This window comes from Electrophorus electricus, chromosome 2, assembly GCF_041902795.1.
Source record: "Electrophorus electricus isolate QZ-2024a chromosome 2, ASM4190279v1, whole genome shotgun sequence".
In the NCBI taxonomy this organism is placed as follows: Eukaryota; Metazoa; Chordata; class Actinopteri; order Gymnotiformes; family Gymnotidae; genus Electrophorus; species Electrophorus electricus.
In genome coordinates this window covers 10,665,929-10,680,608 of record NC_137498.1, presented here as the reverse complement: position 1 = coordinate 10,680,608, position 14,680 = coordinate 10,665,929, and the positions used below count along the sequence as shown (strand labels likewise).

The following is a 14,680-nucleotide window of genomic DNA, read 5'->3' as shown; positions in this document are numbered from 1 at the left end:
AAAGCCTAATATTCATTTCAAATGCAATTATTTCTTAGGAATAAAGCTTTAATTCTTAAAAATTAAAGGTTTTTTTTTGTTGTTTTCCAAAAACACATGCAAACTGTTATGACTTTTTAAAAGAAAGTAAACAGCTTTATTATTGTTCAATACAATAGAGCTTTCTTCTGCCCGTTCTAGATGCCAAGGGACAAGTTCATTAATATCATTACCAGAAGACACAAGAGTCATAGAGACCCTGCTGCCATTGCTGGGTTTAAGCAGCATTACTCAGCCAATCTGGGAGAAAGTGTAAGTGTCTAGATCATTTTATACTATAATTTTAATGATTTATATAGACTGTATCCACAGTTTTATTTATTTAGCCTTCACACTTTCCTGACTTGTACAGATGGTAGTCCAAAATATGCTGTCCATTAATGGAGTTTCCACTGCCCAGGTGGGGTCAATGGATGATTCATTTCCTTTAAAATTCATCACTGATTATTTATCACTTCTCACCCAAGAAACGGGAGGACTGTAAGGAGGTTCGTACCATCCCGAGCAGAACTGCTGAACACTTTATGATCACAGAGTCAACGGGAGATATTTGCTCTTTGGACCACAGCGCCCATGTAGAAGGTGCAGATGTATTTTCTTGCAAAAATCTAGCTTTCCATTAAGAACACACAGTAGGACATGATGTTTGTTCACTTTAAATATGTGCCTGTACTTTATTATGTAATTGCATTTGTATTAATTTTTTTGGGGAAAAAAAACATCTGTAGATGTAAGAGAGGATCTGGGTGGAGTAGCAGAATCTATTACAGAGGCAGTTAAAGTGGAGAACACCCCAGCTGGTGAGTAGCATCAAAGCACCACATTAATAATCAGAGTTTACATACATCCACTCCATGGACACCAGTTTAAAAATTCTACTTTTATTTCAAATATAAAGGCTCAGAATGCAAGAAGTTGAAGAGAGTACGCATCTTCTTCAGACGAACATGGCAGGCTATAAAAAGCACTTTGTCCTGTGCCAGGCGCTCCAACAAAATTAGCCCTACTCTTTAAATGTTCCCAGCTCTTTTTACCAATTTATTTTGTATTTCTTTTTTCCCTTCATTTTCCCCAACCTGTCTTTTCATTTTCTGAAATATTTTTTGACTTTTTCATTTATTTTTGATTAATAAACTTTACTTCATGCAAAGATATAGTCTGTTTGCATTCTGGACCGTTTAATCATATTTTTCATTCTAAGACCAGCCAGGTTATAATTCTAATTCGGCCAAATACATCTTGAATGATTCAACTCACTTTAATAACATTTTTAGATTATCACATATATGTACAGTTTCATGTCACTCAGCATTAAGAGAGAATTTCACACTCACCTTTAGTGAGAGGAAGTACAGTAAAGAGAAAACACAAACTGAGCATGCTTGTCTCTATGGAAACACCATTGACCTCCCAGCACACACTGACAACTCTACACCTAGATCTCCACTACCACTGTGGACACACACTGATTCCAGAACTCTCACAGCATTACTTCAGTACTCCAGACCCTAATGTCCACCCAGCAGAGAGGAACTGGGAACAAATGAACTTGGCCAGAGCTCTTATGTTTCTTTTCAAGTTCACATCACCAGCTTTACGGAGACATACAAAACCACACACAGTGCCATCATGTCCTTTGACCTGTGAGGACTCTGGTTGTTTCTTCTTTTGTAATGTATCCCACAACCCCACACTGACCATGATGCTGCATCTGTGAAAGACACAGGAGACACACATGCTCATTATAAAGCAAAGGGGGTGGAGTCTGATGTAGAGAAGAGAAACAAACAGATATATTATCCCCTCACTCTTATTCTCAAACTCTTCCTTCTAAGTTTATAGTTTTAAAATGCAGTTTATAGAGTTAATCACCTCAAAGCTTGCGTACATACACATTTTTGCATTACTTTTTCATGGCTTGATATATTTTATGTTTGCACTACCTTATGATGTCCTGTGTACTTAATATTTTATTCATTGTATCAAATTTGTTTTATTGGTAAATATACTTTGAACTATTATGCACTGTCACTACAGAATGCTGTCTGCTTTATGTCTCCAGAGTCTATAAGCATGCAAACACACACACACACACACACACACACATTCAAGAATTTCTAGATAGTGAGAGGACCTGCTTTTTGTTTGCTTTTTCAGTTTCCACATCACAATAATTTGTTGTGGACCATTGCTTATGCAGAAAAGTTCTTTAAGATTTTTTGAGAGTAATATGAATTTCTGGATTTACTGAATGAGTCAAAAACAAACAACAAAAACCTGCATTACTCACAATAAGAACCTATTTGAACTTTGATAAACTCTGTTAATCAGCCTTTGAACATAGACATGGTTTGGTAGTACATGAGCAGTCCCTTTTCTCAGTGAAGTACTGACATCTCTCCTCACAGTACACAATATTCCCCAAATTATCAGTAACCAAACCAGTCCTACTCATACTAAACCTGTTTTGTACTAAATTAAATTCAAACTGGACCTGCCATTGAGCCTAGACCCTGGAGCCTAGTCCTAGTTTTAGTCTGTGTTTAAAACATCATCCTTTGTCCCAATTTCACATTAGAATAGACCCAGCAGTCAGAGTTGTGCTGTTTTGATTATTACACTACACTTTACAGAATAAATGTAGTATTTTGTACTATTTCTAGCTAGAAACCACTGATAAGCCTGTCATGGCTTAAGGCAAAAAATACACTAGAAGAAAGTTGAGCTTGTGAGTGTGTGACCACAGCTCAGCTGCAGAGGTGCAGAAGCAGCACGGTTGTCACTTCTGGTCTAAAATGGGCTTTAGACTCTGATCTGGTACCCACTGCCCACTGGTTGGAACTGTGAGAAATGAAACCACAGCAGACGTCAGACATCCTGAGCTCTCAGACCAGAACAGTCTCCTCCTTCTTCTGGGGCGTTCATAAGCTGTTTTGAGACCAAAATGTTTATTAACTTTAAAAACTGCACATATTCACATTAAGATGCTATACACTTGTCGTAGTGAAATGAAATGACCAAACAACACTGAGGGAGGTCATGTTGGGTCTCACCCCCTGAGCTTCTACATCGTGTGTCTATGGCAAAGGACGGAGCCGCTTAACTAAGAATGAGACCGTCCTCACTGACAATGTGAGAATATCTGATAGATCACTGACTGATAAGGAAGAAAGAGGACATACCACATGACAACTTACAAAACCGACCGCATCTCTATATTTGGTGTGTGTGTTGTGTTGAGGTTAGTTTGTCAGAGTTTCATTTGAATACACTTCCTCTCCACTATAAGTGTTCTTGTGAAGTCATTCAGTAGACTGTATTGAAGAGTGTGTATGGTGTGTATCAGCAGTCCTGCTGTAGCTGTGTGTAGTGTGTGTAACCTAAGAATGCAGGTGTGTGTTTATCTGCTCCTTGTGCTCCACGCTGCTGATGGTGAGTGTTACCTTCTCTCTACAGGTGTTGTCATCCTCACACATTCATTTACACAAAGGTATTTATATCTGGGATCAGCAGAGAGCAGCAGCTAACCACTTACCCCAGATTCTGTCTATTGACCAATAAATTTTGCCTCTAGTTTAGAACAAAAGATGTTAAATGCTAACGTTGCTAACAAACACTGGAAGTTAACAGCAACTAAAATATTGTCTTCGTAAATACATGTCCACAAACTTCTCTCAAGCCGGTCAAACAGCATCCAAGTGTTAATAAATATCTCCCAGACTAGTCGGTGTGTCGTATAACTCACTGTGAACTAGACAAGTGAAGAAACACGTCACCGGGAAGTGACCTGGATGAGGTTTGAGGACATGTAGCTCGCTATCTGACTTATTTACAAATCCTATTAGCTATCATTGCTGTTGGCTTCCAGTGTTTGTTAGCAATGTTAGCAGCTTTTGTTCTAAAGGAGCAAAATACGGACTCCAAACATGTCTTGTCCACCCGGGTTAAGAGAGAATAAAGTAAATTTGTTTCTTCGCCGACTTGTCCTGTTAAGTGGCACTGAAATCTGTGCTGTTGAATGATATGTCCAATATAGAGAATTGTGTTTAATGTATTGAAAAAATGTGTTTTAGAAATACAAAATGAGTGTAAAGGAAAGGTGCTTTTGGTTTAGTATAACAGGTCAGGAGATGGGCTACATGAGTTAGTGGTTTCAATTATTGTGTCACATGTCCCAGTTTTTGTCTTGCAAAAAACTGTAATATCACAAAGACAGTCCAGTTTCCCAGCAAGCACCTCTTCCTCCTAGCAAACTTGGAGCACTGTTTATCAGTTTAACAATACGTAACTAACACTGTCTCTCTCTTTCTTTCTCTCTCTCTCTCTCTCTCTCTTTCTCTCTCTTTCGCTCTCTCAATCACACACACACACACACACACACACACACACACACACACACACACACACACACACACACACAAAACATGCACAGCTGTTGCAGGATGGCCAGATCCACATCTGAAGGACTTGGAGAAAGACAATTTTACACACACAGTAAATGTACATTCAAAGTGATACTTGTAGCTGCAAAAACACCCCCTCCCACGGCCTGCCCTGCTCTCTCTCTCTCTCTCACACACACACACTCTCTCTCTCTCTCTCTCTCTCTCTCTCTCTTTCTCTCTCTTCTTGTTGGGTGTTTGGGCTTCAAGTTCTCCTATGTTGTTCCTCTTATCTTAGAGGCTTACAAAAATTTGCAAATAAAAAATGAACAAATAAGAAAAAACTAAAACCATAGAGACAGTACAGTTTGCCAGTATGCACCTCTTCCTTCTCACATATGTATTGCTAAACTTGGTGCACTTTAGCAATACATAACACACACACACACACACACACACACACACACACACACACACACAGACATGCATATGCGCATGCTTCCTTTTTGGGTTCGTGATCTTGAAATTCTGCTGTGCTGTTCCTCAGAGTGGTGTGTGAGCAAAATGTTTACTTCTTTCACACACCCACGAAGATTGTCAAACAGTCTCCAAATCCTCATCAGTGACAGTCATCCAGCTTTGAACTTCATGGTTTAATCAGTCAAACACTAACTGACTCTGGCAGCATAAATTCACTCCAGTGACTCCAGTTTAAAGACTTTTCTTATTTAGTCCCAAGTTATTCTGATGCCACCATAGTCATAGCTACCAGTTTACAGATGTGAGAATTCCCAGTATGCACCTCTTCCTCCTGACATATGTATTGCTAATCTGGTTGCACTGGGTGCTATGTGTGAAATGTGCTCACTTGTTTATTTCTGTTTGTGTTATTTATTCCTCATTTGTACATCAATTGGCCAGGAGGCTTAGACAGCCCATGCTGGGGGTTTTGTCTTTTTACAGTTTTAATTTTATTTTGTTGTTGTTGTTGTTGTTACAGTGCAGTGCACACTAGCCTACAGCCTCAGTTAGTTACTTTATAGATATCCACCATCATCAAACAGCTTTTGGCAGCTTTAACAACAAAAAGAACAAAGTAACTAAGAGAAAAGGTGAGAATGTTTCTACTTCCTGTGATAACTGTTGGGTTGTGATGACATTGTACTGTTTACATCCAAAGTGGTCTTTACTTTGGTGACTCCTTTAGTGGTTCTGTTTCACAACTTCTCTTAAGTAGTTTTTTCTTAATAGTATGAAAGCTACAACATAGACTGCTGCATTCCACCTGTACTTTATGAATAATATGAATATCAGACCATCCTCATGTTTACCTGATTAAATGATCAATGTTTATTTTGATCAGCATGTAGTCTAGAGCTCTTCCTGTCTGATCTGTCTAATATTTGCTAAGCTACACATTCAGTTTGGTCCTCTGATCATTAAGTGCAGGAGTGAAATGATGTGACCAAACAGTGCTGAGGGGGATCACTGTGTAGCACTACTTCTTACTGCAGGATAACTTTACTGAGGATGGGGACTGAACACTGGGAAGCTCAGGAGGAAGTTATGACACTAGAAAGACACTGTTTCACTGTTAGATTTAGTCTGTATGTGAGAGAGAAAGAAGTGGAGGAATAATTTATTTTGCACTTGAACACACTTCCTCTCTACTGTGGATATTAGTGGGTGGTGAATTTCAGTGGAGTTTTACTGAGAGAGTTGTAGAGTTCCAGGTCATAGTTGTGTGGTGATTCCCACAGACAGACTGTAGTCTGGGCTGCAGTTTTCAGAGTGTTCAGTACACTGTAGTTTTGTAGAGTGTATAAGATCTGTAGCAGCGTTACTGCTGTCGCTGTATGTAGTGTGTTGTGGAATGCAGGTGTGTTTTTATCTGCAGATGTGTTTTTACTTCCTTTTTGGTAATGATGTGCATACGAAGTCCTGTGAAGCGTTTGAGGTTCTTCCTTATTGTACTGCTGAAGGATTCGAAGCTTTGGAGCATTGAAAGCTGGTGACAAAACAGCGACTCCTGGCGGTTTTCAGAAATTATAGCAGCCATAGATTCAAAACTGCACAATACAACACTCCACCGCCTTCATATTTCATTTAAAAAAATGATCAGTAATGATGTTTAGTAATTAAATTCTGCAATAATTAGTTTAGAATCATTGTTTCCCTTTTTATGTGAAAACATAATACAAAACTATACTGGGAGACAACAGGTTGACATTATGAAACATTTACTTTTGGCTTCTATAATTTGCACATTTCCAATTTTTTAGTAAAATGATAAAGCTTCCAAGTTATAGGATAGTGCCAAACTTATGAAACAGTCTCAAGCTCATCCTGTGTATCTGTGATGTTTGAAGCTTCAAACATGATTAGTCACATGTTATTAGTAACTTTAGTGGTAATAGTAACTTTAGTGGGAGGGGAGGGGAGGAGAAGGAAGGAGGGAGGGAGTGGAGAGGTAGAGTGAGTGAGAGGGAGGGAGGGAATGAGGGAGATAGAGAGTGTTTGAGAGAGGGATGGAGGGAGCGGGAGTGAGGGAGGCAGAGAGGGAGGGGAGGGAGAGAGACAATCTATAATCAATATAATCAGACATTTAAATCATATAACTTGATGGTCATGCATCCATCATACCAGCATATATTGGGAAATCTCTTAGTGATTTCCAGTACCATCATCAGTTGGCTGGTACCATCAGTACCATCAGGTGACTGGACCTGGAGCAATTAAGTATGTCATATATAATAATTAAGTATGTCATATATAATAATAATAACGGAGTATGTCATATTAAATATTAATTAGGCCTTTATCTCGTGTGTTTCTGCAGGCTGCAGTTTGGCAGAGAATCAGAAGACAGACGTCATCACTGCATACACAGGAGACTCAGTACTGCTGCCCTGCTCCTGTACTGACCCACACGCCAAACCTGAGAGTTTCACCTGGAAGAAACACAACACAAGCAGAGACGCATGGGATGTGATCTCCAGTGCGAGTGAACAGTACAGAAACAGAGTTCAGCTGGGTACTGTTCCCTCTCCAGGAAATCTCTCTCTACTCATATCACACCTGACTGAAGAGGATGAGGGAGACTACAGCTGTTATCTTACAAACCAGCAATATAAATACATCAGACTCACCATTAAAGGTAAAACACTGTTTTTGATCCAAATCCAACTGCAAATGATAAATCCAGCTTTAAGGTTTTCTTATGTATCCACACTAGCAAAGTCTTGGTTGTCTGAGTTACTTGTAGACTTTCTGCTGTCATATTTGTTGTTGTGCTGTCATCTGTGCACATTACCAGTAACGTTTAGTTCAGTGATGGTCAAATACTCCTTTAATTGTAACAAATATCTTGGGCAGTTCAAGTAAAAATGTCTCAGGTTTTTAACACACATGCTTCTTTGTTTTGGTTTTTCTGTTCCGACCCCTCGTTTGGTTTTCCTGTCACTGTTTTCATCTTTGTCTAGTTTGCATTCGTTAATCTTTGTATAAATATCCCTTGTTTTAGCGTCTTGGTTGTGGGTCTTTGAATGTGCTTTCTCTCGTCCTCCCGTGAGTTTATTGTTGTTTGGTAACGTTATTAGCCTGCTCGTTATTCAAGTGTTTACTGTTTAACTTCCTTCTTGGTAATGATGTGCAGACGAAGTCCTGTGAAGCATTTTAGGTTCTTCCTTATTTTACTGCTGAAGGATTCGAAGCTTGGGAGCATTGAAAGCTGGTGACAAAACAGTGACACCTGGTAGTTCTCAGAAATTATAGCTGCTTTAGATTCAAAACTGCACAGCATTATAAATAATACAACACTCCACCGCCTTCATATGTCATTAAAAAAAAATGGATGATCAGTAATGATGTTTAGTAATTAAATTCTGCAATAATTTGTTTAAAATCATTGTTTCCCTTTTTATGTGAAAACTTGATACAAAACTATACTGCTTTCTCAGGGCTTTACCATTCTCTTAGCCTAGCTTTGGGTTTAACCTACTAAATGTGCGGTGCAGAGATTGGATCCTTTATGTAACCCACCTATTCTGTCTACATTGCATTCTGGCAGTGTTAAAATCACAATGCAAGAGGCAGTATTGGATCCTTTACTGTAATAAACATAAGTAGCCTAATGAAAAAATTACATATGTGATCATGAATGATCAAACATTAGAAACAGAATGCTAAAATAACAAATTGATTTTATCCAATGCTACTTATAATTATGACTGAGTATAACTTGAGCAATTTAAGGTTAAGGGCCTTGTTCAGGGGCCCAACAGTGGCAACTTGGTAGTTCAAGAATGTGATCAGTAGCATGTGTTGTATGTGGCACTTGGTTTCATATTAAGATTTCTAGTGCTTCCACACTGATGCTCTATCACAGAGTTATACATATATTGTTTGATCTTTCTGTGACTGGTAGAATGGTGTGGCATTAGAGATCAAACTACATTTTATTAGTAACAACATAAAACACCTTATTTATAGACCAGGCCAGAACACTTTCAATTGAGTGTCATGACAATCATTGTCAAAGCGTTCATTTATCACAGTCATATGGGAGTTTTCATTTCAGCCTCTCCAGCCAGTGTCAAGAACAGAAAGGTACTACGTGGTTTGAGGTGTTCACATCTGCTCAGTTTTCCTAGTAACCTCATGTCCCGCAACCGCCCTCAGTCCGTGATTGCAACTCCCGTCTTCCCCGGCACAACCTCACCAGATCCTCATCACCAGTTTACTAGTGCCACCTGTGTCTCATCTTTGCTATGCTATTTATTCTCTCTGGTTCCATTCACTCCCTGCAAAGTATTATCGCTGGTCTATCAGCATGTACTGAGCAATTCCCTGGTGTGTGTATATCTGGCCATTACCCTCGCCTGTTTCACTTTACAATTGTTGCTTATTCCGCTACAAATAAAACTCGGCTGTCCACAAGCGTCTGGCCTGTTCTAAGATGTCACCCCTCACTTGGTAAGCAACAACTAATTGTAACGCGGGAGGGGTGGAGAGTGAACACTCGTGTGAAGTGACGACGCCATAACGAACCAAACTGATTGAATAGAATGAATAATAAGTTTAATAATCAACAAAGACTAACAACACATTATAGAATGAAGAACAAACAGGCTAACAGAAGAATAATAATATGAGAACAGGATGAGGGCGAGAAATGAGCAACAAGGGAATACAACATTAAGGGAAGACTAACGGAGAACAACAATAATAAAACATAACAGTGAGCATAAAGACAGACAAACGGGAACAACACAGAACTGGGCTACATAAGATGAACAAACGGTATTGGTCATCAGACCCGATTTTTCTCTGGGGGTATTGGGGTGGCTATAGTGGCCATCCTCATTCTCAGCCGACTCTGTCTGCTGGGGGGTCCCGTTATGTTATTTTAACTGGAAACATATTTAAAACTTAGGTAAAAAAACAAAACAAAACAAACAAAAAAACAACCTATAGCCCTTGAATGAAGTGTTATGTCAACTAATCAACTGATAGTATTGTGTTATGAAGAGAAGACTGTATGACAGCTGTCTGTCAGAATCAGCCTTTATAAAAGTGTATTTAGGTTTGTGTTAGCTGTTATGAAGGACTTATGAAGACCACTCTTAACAAACATGTTAGTAAATTTGAAATGTAGATTCTGATCAAATATTAAAAAATTGTTAAATTGGTACTTAATATCAAACAAAGCTCAAATTGTTACCTAAATGGAGCAACCAATTTGCTCAGTTACACCTTATAACTATCATTGTTATAAGGATAGTGAATGTCATTAGAACAATGCTAAAAATCATATAATATTAGAGTAAATATTTATTAATTTAACAAGCAAATGTGGTGGAGTATGACAGTAGGGTGTGTTTCTACAGGTTGAGTATTAAATCAGTATTAAATTGAGCAATTAAAAAAACAACAGGGAGACAAAACACATCACTGCACACACAGGAGACTCAGTACTGCTACCCTAGTACTGCTAGTACTAAAGCAGTACACCATCTTATGCTAACAAACACATCTCCCTCTCCAGGAATCTCAACAACAGAATTTACATCAAGATTTGATGGCAAAACAAGTGCAAAGGCTCCAGCTGACGCTTCCACTACTGACAGTGCAAAGACTCTGACTGACGGTAACATGCATTTACTGCATATCAACATGGTCTCCTAATATCTTAAAAAGCAATTAAAATGCATGCTGTGTAAAAACACAAACACTAACACGCACACAAATACACATAACATTTGTATAACGTTTGCCTTCAGATGTCCAAAACCCTGCTGGTGATCTATCATATATCCTCATGACTACTGTTGTGGGAGCTGTCCTCCTCCTGCTGCTGGGTCTCGTGGGGGTCTTGTGCTGGAGATACAAAGGTACACACACACACACACACACACACACACACACACGCATGCATGCATACAAGTTGTGGGTCACACTGTCTGGTTTTCTAATGTAGTCCAGAGACATGGACAAACGAGGCTAAGAAAGGGGCAAACAGAAGAGAAGAGAGAGCAGGAGACACAGGTGAATGCTCACATACCATCCACTGTAACATAAGAAAAACAACCTCCACATCATTACTGGCACATGTCCTTCAAGGTCAAATCTTCCATGGTGTGTGTGTGTATGTGTGTATGTGTGTGTGTGTGTGTTTGTTTACAGGATTGTTTTGCTGTGCTTTGTTCACATGTTCAAGTGAGTGCTACTTTGTATCTGAGGGGGGTTCAGATGATACAATACAATTAGTACAATATAGTTAAAATAAAGGATCACATATATCACATACAGCACTTTTTTATGGTTTTAAATTTTTTTTAAAGGAAAACCATCTTTGGGAAACACAAGTTGTGAAGTTCAGGTTTTGTTGAAGCAGTAACAAATACCTGAGCAGAGGGTTTTATACAGATAGTGTGTGGCGTTCCCTAGTTGTGTGGGGTCCATGGTGAGTTTCTGATACAAAGCAGCTCCTGATACACTGATGAACGTTTTTGATTATGGCTGTTGTGATCTCTAGTTTGAAATCAGTGGAGATGGTGGTGTCTAGGAAGCTCAGACTCCACATCACTTACTGTACTGAGTTACAAAGGGAGATGAAATAATAGCAGTCCAACATGACTAATCATATCAATCACTGTTTTTGGTAGAAATTATATTACTACATGGTAAATAATTTACCAGTAGGTGTGTAATTGAATAATTAATTGAAATGGGTGTGTTCAAAATAATAACTGTGGAGTTCAATTAGTGAGGTCATTCCTTCTGTGAAAAAACAGATGTCAATCAGGTGGCCTTTATTTAAAGATGAAGCCAACACATGTACATGCATTTCTCTCTGAAAATCTGAAAAAAATGGGTCGTTCCAGACATTGTTCAGAAGAACAGCATACTTTGACTAAAACTTTGATTGGAGAGGGGAAAACATGTAAAGAAGTGAAAATGATATAAAGAAAATGATAGGCTGCTCAGCTAAAATGATCCCCAATGCTTTAAAATAGAAAACAAAACCAGAGAGATGTGGAAGAAAATGGAAGAATACCATTTGAATGGATTGAAGAATAACCAGTATGGCAAAGACTCAGCCAATGATCAGCTCCAGGGTGATCAAAGACAGTCTGAAGTTACCTGTGAGTACTGTGACAATTAGAAGACGCCTGTGTGAAGCTAATCTATCAGCAAGAAGCCCCCGCAAAGTCCCACTGTTAAAAAGAAGACATGTGCTGAAGAGGTTACAATTTGCCAAAGAACACATGGACTGGCCTAAAGAGAAATGAAGAAACGTTTTGTGGACTGATGAAAGTAAGATTGTTCTTTTTGGATCCAAGAGCCGCAGACAGTTTGTCAGATGACCCGCAAACACTGAATTCAAGCCACAGTACACTCTGAAGACAGTGAAGCATGGTGGTGCACGCATCATGATATGGGGATGTTTCTCTTATTATGGTGTCGGGCCTATTTATCGCATACCAGGGATCATGGATCAGTTTGCATATCTCAAAATACTTGAAGAGGTCATGTTGCCTTATGCTGAAGAGGAAATGCCCTTGAAATGGATGTTTCAACAAGACAACGACCCAAAACACACCAGTAAGCGAGCAGCATCTTGGTTCCAGACCAACAAAATTAAAGTTACAGAGTGGCCAGCCCAATCCCCGGACTTTAATCCGATAGAAAACTTGAGGGGGACATAAAAAATTCTGTTTCTGAGGCAAAACCAAGAAATGGAGAGGAACTGTGGAAAGTTGTCAAAGCATCCTGGGCTGGAATACCTGTTTACAGCAGCCAGAAGTTGGTCGACTCCATGCAACACAGATGTGAAGCAGTTCTCAGAAACAGTAGTTATACAACTAAATATTAGTTTAGTGATGCACAACAACGCTAAATCCTAAAGATTTTTCAGTTTATACAGTAAATATTTGAGTTTGTGAAGAAAAAATGGTAAATGATTACACATGACATCCACTTATTTATTTGAATCGAAGAAGTCAGATGTTGCAACTGACCCCGACCTTGGGGAAGGTCTCAGCCCAGATCAGGGACGGTTGCAGCATGTTACATATACATTATTTTTACGTTTGCTCTTTGTCTCATCTTAACTGATCCCTTGGCTGCAGGCTTCTCTCTTTTTTTAGGAAGTGGGAATAAGATTGGTGTGAGAGATGGTGAAGTCCAGGTCCAATGGCCCTGACTATATATGAGACTCTTCCCAGAATACTGAAGGGAACTCCTCAAAAATACTGAAGGCCTTCTCCTCACTTTTGGTGTAGCCTACTGAAAACAAAGTGAACACAATGTCTGCTTTTATATGATTTATTCACTTATTCACGTTATGCCACCCCCCGCACGCAGGTATAAGAAAATACAAATATTTTGTTTGTTGTGACAGCCCAAGTGCCACAAGGCAAGGAGCAGGAAGCACAGACGTCTCTTGACGAAGACATGCATTTATTAAATGACCATTAACGCCAACCTGAGCACAAACAAAGACCGACAACCACTCCAGTAACAGATGGGTTTAAATACGTTCATAAATGATGCATGTACAAAGGGGCAGGTGTGCTGGACTGAACTAACAGCACTTAGGGAGTCATTTTGGGTCTCTCCCACTGGGCCGCCACATCTCTGTGACAATGGACTGAGCCAATGATGACATTCTCACTTATAATGTGAGACTGTTAAGGAAGAAAGAGGAAACACCAAATGACTTTTAAAAACTTATAAAACCCTACTGCCTCCCTATATTTGTTGTGTGTGTTGGGGATAGAAGTTTGTCAAAGCTTCATTTGAATACACTTCATCTCCACTATAACTGTAGTTGTCAGAACATTCAGTAGACTGTATTGAAGAGTGTGTACAGTGTGTATCAGCAGTCCTGCTGTAGCCATGTGTAGTGTGTGTGTGGAACTCAGTAAGAATGCAGGTGTGTGTTTATCTGCTCCTTGCTGCTGATGGTAAGTGTGACTTTCCCTCTACTTCTGTAGATCATCAAATATCTACACAGTAGCTACTTTGTTAAGAAACACTGAAAACATCTAGTAGGAGTCCAGTTAGAGACGACATCTCATATATTTCTGATAACGTATAACACTCCATGTTATCTGAATATATAAGGTAGAATTTGAACACTTACGATTTGCTTTTTAGACTGCCATCAGTCGTAAATCTTGAAATCAATGTATTATTGCGGTGCAGTTAAATCTCATGCATATCAGCTGCAGCACTCAGGCTAGAGTATAATAGAGCAAAGTAAGCAATCGTTATACTGTGATGGAGTAAATCTTACTCTCAACAATCCCTCTACTAGTTAAAGGAAGTAACAGTATAGTGTAACTTACAAGTATGTAAAAGATAATTAGGCTTTCTGCATATAATAATGTGCTTAAAGCAAGTCACTGCGTGCTTGAGATAGTTAAGCCATGTCAAAAAGAAAATCAATGTTGAATTTTTAATTTGAAACACACATGTGCTGAAGACATTGATAGTGAAGGACTTCAACTGGTGTAGCTGAAGGCTGTACACTGGAACATCACAGGATCACAGAGATCACTGTATACGCAGGAGAACCAGTACTGCTGCCCTGTTCCTGCACTGATATACACACCAGACCTGAGAGCTTCACCTGGTATAAATACAACACAAACAGAAAAACATGGGAAGTGATCTCCAGTGAGAGTGAACAGTACACAGAGTTCATACTTATAACTGACCACACTTTTCTATTCTTGCAGAGGCTCCATATA

General features: G+C 39.1%; 1 long non-coding RNA gene across 1 annotated transcript; it reads left to right on the top strand.

Annotated features, from left to right (window-relative positions):
- The first annotated feature begins 203 nt into the window (after positions 1 to 203).
- Positions 204 to 840, top strand: LOC145647235 (uncharacterized). The gene is made up of 3 exons (XR_014116302.1): positions 204 to 291; positions 507 to 621; positions 768 to 840. It is a non-coding gene; the product is annotated as an uncharacterized LOC145647235 (long non-coding RNA).
- The last annotated feature ends 13,840 nt before the right edge of the window (positions 841 to 14,680 follow it).